Genomic DNA, 8007 nt, shown 5'->3' with positions numbered 1-8007 from the left:
CCCTTCGGCGACATTCTAAATTCACTAAGGTCTCTCTCTTTGTCAGGAGAGCCCTAGCCGGATTATGGCCAACAGGATTGGGATGCGGACGACGAAGAAATTCGACGCCCACCCACCACCCACTTAATAGCCACTGTCAATGACTCAACCAACATGCTCGACTTCGACTCCGGAGACATCGACGGTATGGACAACGATGCAGGAGGCGAAGAGGAACCACCGCCCACAGGGCGCTGGACGTCCACCTCATCATATGACGTATACATGGTGGACACACCAAAAGAAGACGACGACAAGGAAAGGAAGGATGCAACGAAGGCTTGCCGCCCCAAATCCTGCCTCGGCAGAAATAACGATCATACAAACCCAGCATTGGAGCAGGGCGAACCACCGCCGGACCACGGCAATATGGAGAATCAAACCGAACAAACCAATTCTGTCAAAGATAATAGTCTGGATGACATAACGCTGGACAGGCACCCGGAGCAGCATAATGCCCGTCAAAGGCTTGTTGCCACCGCGAGGAGTCTGAAAAAGTAGAAGCAAAGGCTCAAGGCTGCGCAGGACACACTCCAAATCAGATGGAGTAAAGTACTCAACACAGCAGCGAAGTACGGCGGCAATCGCCCCACCAAGAGCTACCCAAAGCGGAAGTTGCTACCTGAATTCGATGAGGAGGCCTCAGACCCACCACAACCAAAAATTAAAATAGCCATCTGGCCGGATTGTTTGTTCTGGCTTATTTTGCAAGCCAATCCTTTGTTTTGTTTTGAGTTGTGGTATTCGAGTTGCTTTGTAGTCAAATGTTGATTCCATACCTTCTCCAATGTTGTTCTCATACTCCGATGCGAATACTAATCCTTCAGGATAATTGAGATTGTCCTGACAACCTTTCTCAACCGGTGTGCTTCTCTTCAAGTGGATCCGATCATTTCAACATCCGCAAGATCAATTCTAAGTTTCTCAACGGTGTTCGTTGCATCCATTCCAAATTGTATTTGTTTTTCCCACCCTCCCTCCCTTGTGTTTTCTCCAAGGGTTCAGATTTCTTAAATCGAGTATCCATCTTATTGATGCGAGATCTCTTCATTCCTTTTCCGTCAATGTTCTTATCCGGTGATTCTCATGAAGATTCTAATGGAGCTTCAAGCTCATTATTCTTGGTTTTCTTTCTTCTCCGGTGGATTCAATTCAAGCTTTTGGTGTTGATCATATCCCTTTTCCTCGTTTCAAATGTTTTTCTCATGCCGTTGCACCTCATAATCATCCACCTCTTGCTATTCATTTGTTCCGGAGTGCTGAAGATATTTCAAAGATTTGTGTTTTCACTTTGCATCCATTCAAGCTATTTCGAGGTCCTATCTTATTGTAACACCCTCGATGCGACTATATCTCCCACGTGTCGAGGCACGACTTAGAGGCATAATCGCATTGAAGGCATATGACGCAAGTTAGGCAATCTTCACAACATCCCATGTAATATAAATAATAAAGGGGAGATAACATAGTTGGCTTACACTCGCCACGTCAATCAAGTACATAAATAACATTACATCATCCAAACACTCATGGCCCAACTACAGTGCCAAAATAAAAGATAACCCAACATGCGACACGGTCCCGATCACCCCCAACTGGGCACCACTACTGATCATCATGAAAAGAAACATAGTAACATTGAGAGTCTTCGTCATACTCCCACTTGAGCTCAAGCGCGTCACCTGGAGCGGAATCATCAGGCCCTACATTTGGTGTAATAGTAATCTGTGGGCCACAGGGACTCAGCAATCTCGCACCCTCGCGATCAAGACTATTTAAGCTTATAGGTAAGGCAAGGTAAAATATGTGGAGCTGCAGCAAGCGACTAGCAAAATATGGTGGCTATCCTGTTCGCAAAAGAGAGCGAGAAGAGGAGGCAAAACGCGAGCGAGAAACTAGAGAGCAACCTGCGCAAACATTACTCCAACACCGTGTCCACTTCCCGATCTCCGCCGAGAAGAGGCCATCACCGTAACTCACACGGTTGATTCATTTTAAGTAAATTAAGGTTCAAGTTATCTACAACCGGACATTAACAAATTCCCATCTGCCCATAACCGCGGGCACGGCTTTCGAAAGTTCAAATCCCTGCAGGGGAGTCCCAACTTAGCCCATGACAAGCTCTCATGGTCAACGAAGGAATAGGCCTCCTCCCAAGATGTTCCGATCAGACTCGGTATCTCGGTTATTCAAGACACTTCGACAGGTTAAAACAAGACCAGCAACACCGCCCGAATGTGCCGACAAATCCTGATAGGAGCTGCACATATCTCGTTCTCAGGGCACACTCAGATGAGACATCCTACGAGTAAAACCAACCCTCAAGTTGCCCCGAGGTGGCCCCGCAGTCTACTCGGTCGGACCAACACTCAGAGGAGCACTGGCCCGGGGGGGGGGGTTAAAATAAGATGACCCTCGGGCTCCAGAAACCCAAGGGAAAAAGAGGCTAGGTGGCAAATGGTAAAACCAAGGTTGGGCATTGCTGGAAAAGCTTTAATCAAGGCGAACTATCAAGGGGTTCCCATTATAACCCAACCGCGTAAGGAACGCAAAATCCGGGAACATAACACCGATATGACGGAAACTAGGGCGGCAAGAGTGGAACAAAACACTAGGCGAGAGGCCAAGCCTTCCACCCTTTACCAAGTGTATAGATGCATTAAGATAACATGATAATATAATGTATAGATGCATTAAGATAACATGATAATATAATGATATCCCAACAAGTAAATAAAAGTTCCTAACAAGTAACGGACCGCCAATCTTCACCTGCAACTAGCAACGCTATAAGAGGGGCTGAGCAAAGCGATAACATAGCCAATCAACGGTTTGCTAGGACAAGGTGGGTTAGAGGTTTGACATGGCAATTTGGGAGGCTTGAAAGCAAGTGGTAGGCATCGTAGCATTGGATAGCAAAAGAGCGAGCAAACTAGCATAGCAAAGATAGTAGTGATTTCGAGGGTATGATCATCTTGCCTGCACAGTTGTCAGAGTTAACTGGATCCTTGAAAGCAAACTCAACGGGCTCCTCGTTAGCGAACTCGTCTCCCGGCTCTACCCGAACAAGACAAACAAGCAACAAGGACACAATCCAACCACGTGCAAGACTCAAACAAAATGGTGCAATGATGATATGCTATGCGGGATGCGATGCGGATGCGTATGCAAGATGTGACAAGGAATGCATGAACCTGGCCTCAACTTGGAAATCCAAGTGTGCCACTGGAAAGATGAGATTGAAATCACTTGAAAACAATATAAAGAACGCCGGAATCGGAGTTACGGTTTGGAAATGGCAAGCGATTCAAATATGACACCGGTCTGTGATTTACAGCAAGTAGCCATCTAAATGCAATGAGATGAACATGCTACGGCTCTCAAACATGATAACAAAATACATGGCAGGGATACATTCATGATGCTTAACAAAAGTTAGCACTGAGCTACGGCCAATTCATCCATTAACAGGTCAAACAAGCATGGCAAAAATGCATATGACAAACAGATTTCAGACTTAGTGAAATTAACACTTGTCTGGAATTTCAGATCAGGTAGCACTCTTCGGAGCAACAAAACTACATGCTACAGGAACTGAACATGGCAAAGTACAAGCATGCATGGAGCTACTCAAAAGAGCTTAACAAAAGTCCCTTAGTGACCTTGAGCCAAAAGGGTCAGAAAATACATTGCAAGCATGTGAACATAGCAAAAACATAATCAGTTTCCAACTTAGTGAAAACTGGCACATGCTGAAAACATAACTCAAGTAGGCATGTTTACGAGCTCGATGCACTCACTACGGAGCAAGTCATGACAAGCTAAGAATACACCCATCAAGAATACACAAAATACAAGCTAGAAATGGCAAGAACAATAGCATAGCATGCACGGATCAACTACAACATCATCGGAAAAATTGCAAACAAGTTGACAATCTGCCCAGATTCACAAAGTAGCAAAAGTAGAGCTCGATTGACTCAGGCTATGTGCTCCATAATTACAAACAAGGACATGGATGGATAGAGCACTACAAGATTAACAAAACATCCTTACTGATCATCCTCAAAAGAGGCACGGATCACTAGGAAACAACATGAACATATGGCAATATGAGATAAACAGCTCAAGGACTTAGTGGAAATGCTAAGTCCCTGAAAATCAGTTACCAAGTGCACCACTTTGCAAGCTTGTACTAGTCACCACACACATCACAAAAATACATGGGTTGCACCTCTGGAAAGATGCAAAACCCTTAACAAAACATATGTAGAGCACATGGGCATAACATGCACATAATAATCATGGAAAAATGACAAAAAGCTAAATGAAGCAGCAGATCTGACAATTAACTCAAGTAGCCCTCTTCTAACAGCATTTCGGGCATCAAGATGAATTAAATGAAAATGATGCAATGGAATGAAATGATGTACTCTCTGAGATGAACATTGATATGCTATATGCATGAATCGGAGCTACGGATGCAAAGTTACGAGGCTAAGAACATGGGCATATGGATCTGGAATTTCAGGACTTAGAAGATAAAAACACCTCTGGATCTAGGGTTTCGCCGGGTACTGTAGCAAGGGGGCCGATGTGGCGGCGGATCCCGCCGGAAAACTCGCCGGAGAACTCGGGGAAGCAAGGGCCGGCCGGATCTCGCCGGATCCGGGCCGGGCGGGCAGCGGCGCGCGGCGGCGGGGAGGCGCGGTCGAGGCGGCGGCGCGGCGGCGAAGGGGGAGCGGGGCGGCGCGGCGTCGGGCGAGGAGGCGCACGGGGCTCGGCCCGGCTAGCGGCGGGGAGGGCCGGCGCTGGGCCTCGCGGGCCCGCACGGTCGGCGGCGAAGTGGGGCGCCCACGGGGACACGTGGCGCTCCCTGGTTGGCGGCGGCGGAGCGGGCGGACACGTCCGGTCGCGGACGGACGTGTCCGGCCGGCGTGGAGACGAATTTTTAGGGTTTCGGACGAGGGGGATCCGGATTTGGAGTGGGGGTGTATATATAGGCATAGGAGGAGTTAGGAGAGTCCAAATGAGGTGCGGTTTTCGGGCACGCGATCATGATCGAATGATCTAGATGATGGAGAAGGCTTAGGTGGGTTTTGGGCCAAAATGGAGGGGTGTTGGGCTGCAACACACATGAGGCCTTTTTGGTCCCTCGGTTAACCGTTGGAGTATCAAACGAAGTCCAAATGATACGAAACTTGATAGGCGGTCTACCGGTAGTAACCCAAGGCCGCTTGGCAAGTCTCGGTCCAATCCGGAAATGTTTAATCCCCACACACGAAAGAAAGGTAGAAATGACCACCGGAGGAGAACGAAGCACCGGAATGCAAAACGGACAACGGGGAAAATGCTCGAATACATGAGATGAACATGTATGCGAATGCAATGCACATGATGCATGATATGAGATGCATGACAACGATAACAACACACAGAGACAAAAACCCGAACCCGAGAAAATAAAATAACTTAACACCGAAACGGTAAGAGTTGGAGTACAAATTGGGAAAGTTACATCCGGGGTGTTACAACACTCCACCACTACTAAAGGATCTCGTCCCGAGATCTAGGACTGAAAGAACGCCGGATACTCAGAACGGAGGTGATCCTCGCGTTCCCAGGTAGCTTCACATTCGGAATGGTGTGACCACTTAACTTTGAGAAATTTGATTGACTTGTTGCGAGTCTTGCATTCAATCTCTTCAAGAATAGCAACTGGGTGCTCACGATAGGAGAGATCTTCTTGGAGCTCAATGTCCTCGAAGTTGACGGTGCGGTCAGGAGTCTTGAAGCACTTTCGAAGCTGAGAGACATGGAACACGTCATGAACATTTGCAAAGTTTGAAGGAAGCTCGAGTTGATAGGCGAGGTCGCCTCTCTTGCTGACAATCTTGAAAGGTCCCACGTATCTAGGGGCAAGCTTCCCTTTGATACCGAAGCGACGAGTACCTTTCATAGGAGAGACGCGGAGGTAAACATGATCTCCGATCTCGAAAGCCAAATCACGGTGCTTACTATCATAGTAGCTCTTCTGGCGGGATTGGGCTGCTTTGAGGTTATCACGAATGACTTTGCACATTTCTTCTGCCTCTATGATTAAGTCATTACCCAAAAGCTGACGTTCACCGGTTTCAGACCAGTTGAGAGGGGTACGGCACTTCCTGCCATACAGAATTTCAAAAGGGGCCTTGCCCGAACTTGCTTGAAAACTATTGTTGTAGGAGAATTCAGCATAAGGAAGACAATCCTCCCACTTCATGCCGAAGGAGATCACACAAGCCCTGAACATATCTTCAAGAATCTGGTTGACACACTCGACTTGACCGCTTGTTTGAGGATGGAAAGCAGTGCTGAAGCGGATGTTAGTGCCCATGGCCTTCTAAAAAGAATCCCAAAACTTTGAGGTAAAGATGCTGCCACGGTCTGAAGATATCACTTGAGGAATACGTGCAGAGAGACAATCCGAGAGGTATAGAGTTCCGCCAATTGAGCTGCAGTGATTGACTCTTTGATAGGCAGAAAGTGAGCCACTTTGGTGAGTTTGTCGATGACAACGAATATGCATCATTGCCACGCTTGGACTTTGGAAACCCAGTCACGAAGTCCATTTCAATGTGGTCAAACTTCCATTCTGGAATGGCAAGAGGTGGGAGGAGACCAGCTGGCCTTTGGTGTTCTGCCTTCACTCTTTCTGCAGACATCACATTCATTCATGAATTGAGCAATCTCGCGCTTCATTCGAGTCCACCAATAAGCTTGCTTGAGGTCCTGATACATCTTCGTGCTCCCAGGGTGGATGGAGAGGAGAGAATTGTGAGCCTCGTTCATGATCACTTTACGAAGGTCACCTTTGGGTACAACAATACGATCCTCGAAGAAGAGAGTAGGTACAACAATACGATCCTCAAAGAAGAGAGTATCCTTGTCATCAAGGCGGTAGCACTTGTACTTGGGTTGACTCTTGGCAATCCCAATCTTCACCTTTTTCACCATAGCATCAAGAAGCTGGGCTTGGCGAATCTGGTCTTCCAAGGTAGGAGAGACTTGAAGGTTGGCGAGGAAACCTTGAGGAACAACTTGCAGGTTAAGTTTGCGGAAAGCTTCACAAAGCTCGGGTTGATAAGGCTTGAGAATAAGACTGTTGCAATAAGCCTTTCTGCTCAATGCGTCAGCAATCACATTGGCCTTGCCTGGAGTATACTCGATACTCGGATTATACTCTTGAATCATTTCAACCCATCGAGTTTTCCTGAGGTTGAGATTAGGCTGAGTGAAGATGTACTTGAGACTCTTGTGGTCAGTGAAGATGTCCACTTTTCTTCCCAATAAGAGATGTCTCCAAGTCAAAAGAGCATGCACAACTACCGCCAACTCGAGATCATGAGTGGGGTAGTTCTTCTCATTAGGCTTCAACTGGCGAGAGGTATAAGCAACAACTTTCTTCTCTTGCATCAACATTGCGCCAAGACCTTGGAGAGAGGCATCACAAAAGACCTCGTACGGCTTGGATTCATCAGGCGGAGTCAGAACTGGAGCAGTGATCAATTTCTCTTTCAAAGTGTTGAAAGCAATGTCACACTCCGGAGACCAAACGTACTTGACGTGCTTCTAGAGAAGATTTGAGAGAGGCTTCGCGATCTTAGAAAAGTTTTCAACGAATCTTCGACAGTAGCTTGCGAGACCGAGGAAGCTACGGAGTTGCTTCACGTTCTGAGGAGGTTCCCAATTCAAAATTGCAGACACCTTCTCAGGATTCACCGTAATGCCCTTGGCAGAGATGATATGACCCAGATAAAGAACCTCATCGAGCCAAAATTCGCACTTGGAGAACTTGGCGTAGTACTGGTGTTCCCTCAACTTATCGAGTACCAAACGCAAGTGCTTGGCATGATCTTCCTTGTTCTTCGAGAAAACCAGAATGTCGTCGAGATAGACCAAAACGAAGTCATTGGTGTAGGCGTTGAA

The sequence above is a fragment of the Triticum urartu genome, chromosome 6 (genome assembly GCF_003073215.2).
Source record: "Triticum urartu cultivar G1812 chromosome 6, Tu2.1, whole genome shotgun sequence".
Taxonomy (NCBI): domain Eukaryota; kingdom Viridiplantae; phylum Streptophyta; class Magnoliopsida; order Poales; family Poaceae; genus Triticum; species Triticum urartu.
Note: the sequence above shows the minus strand (reverse complement) of the source record.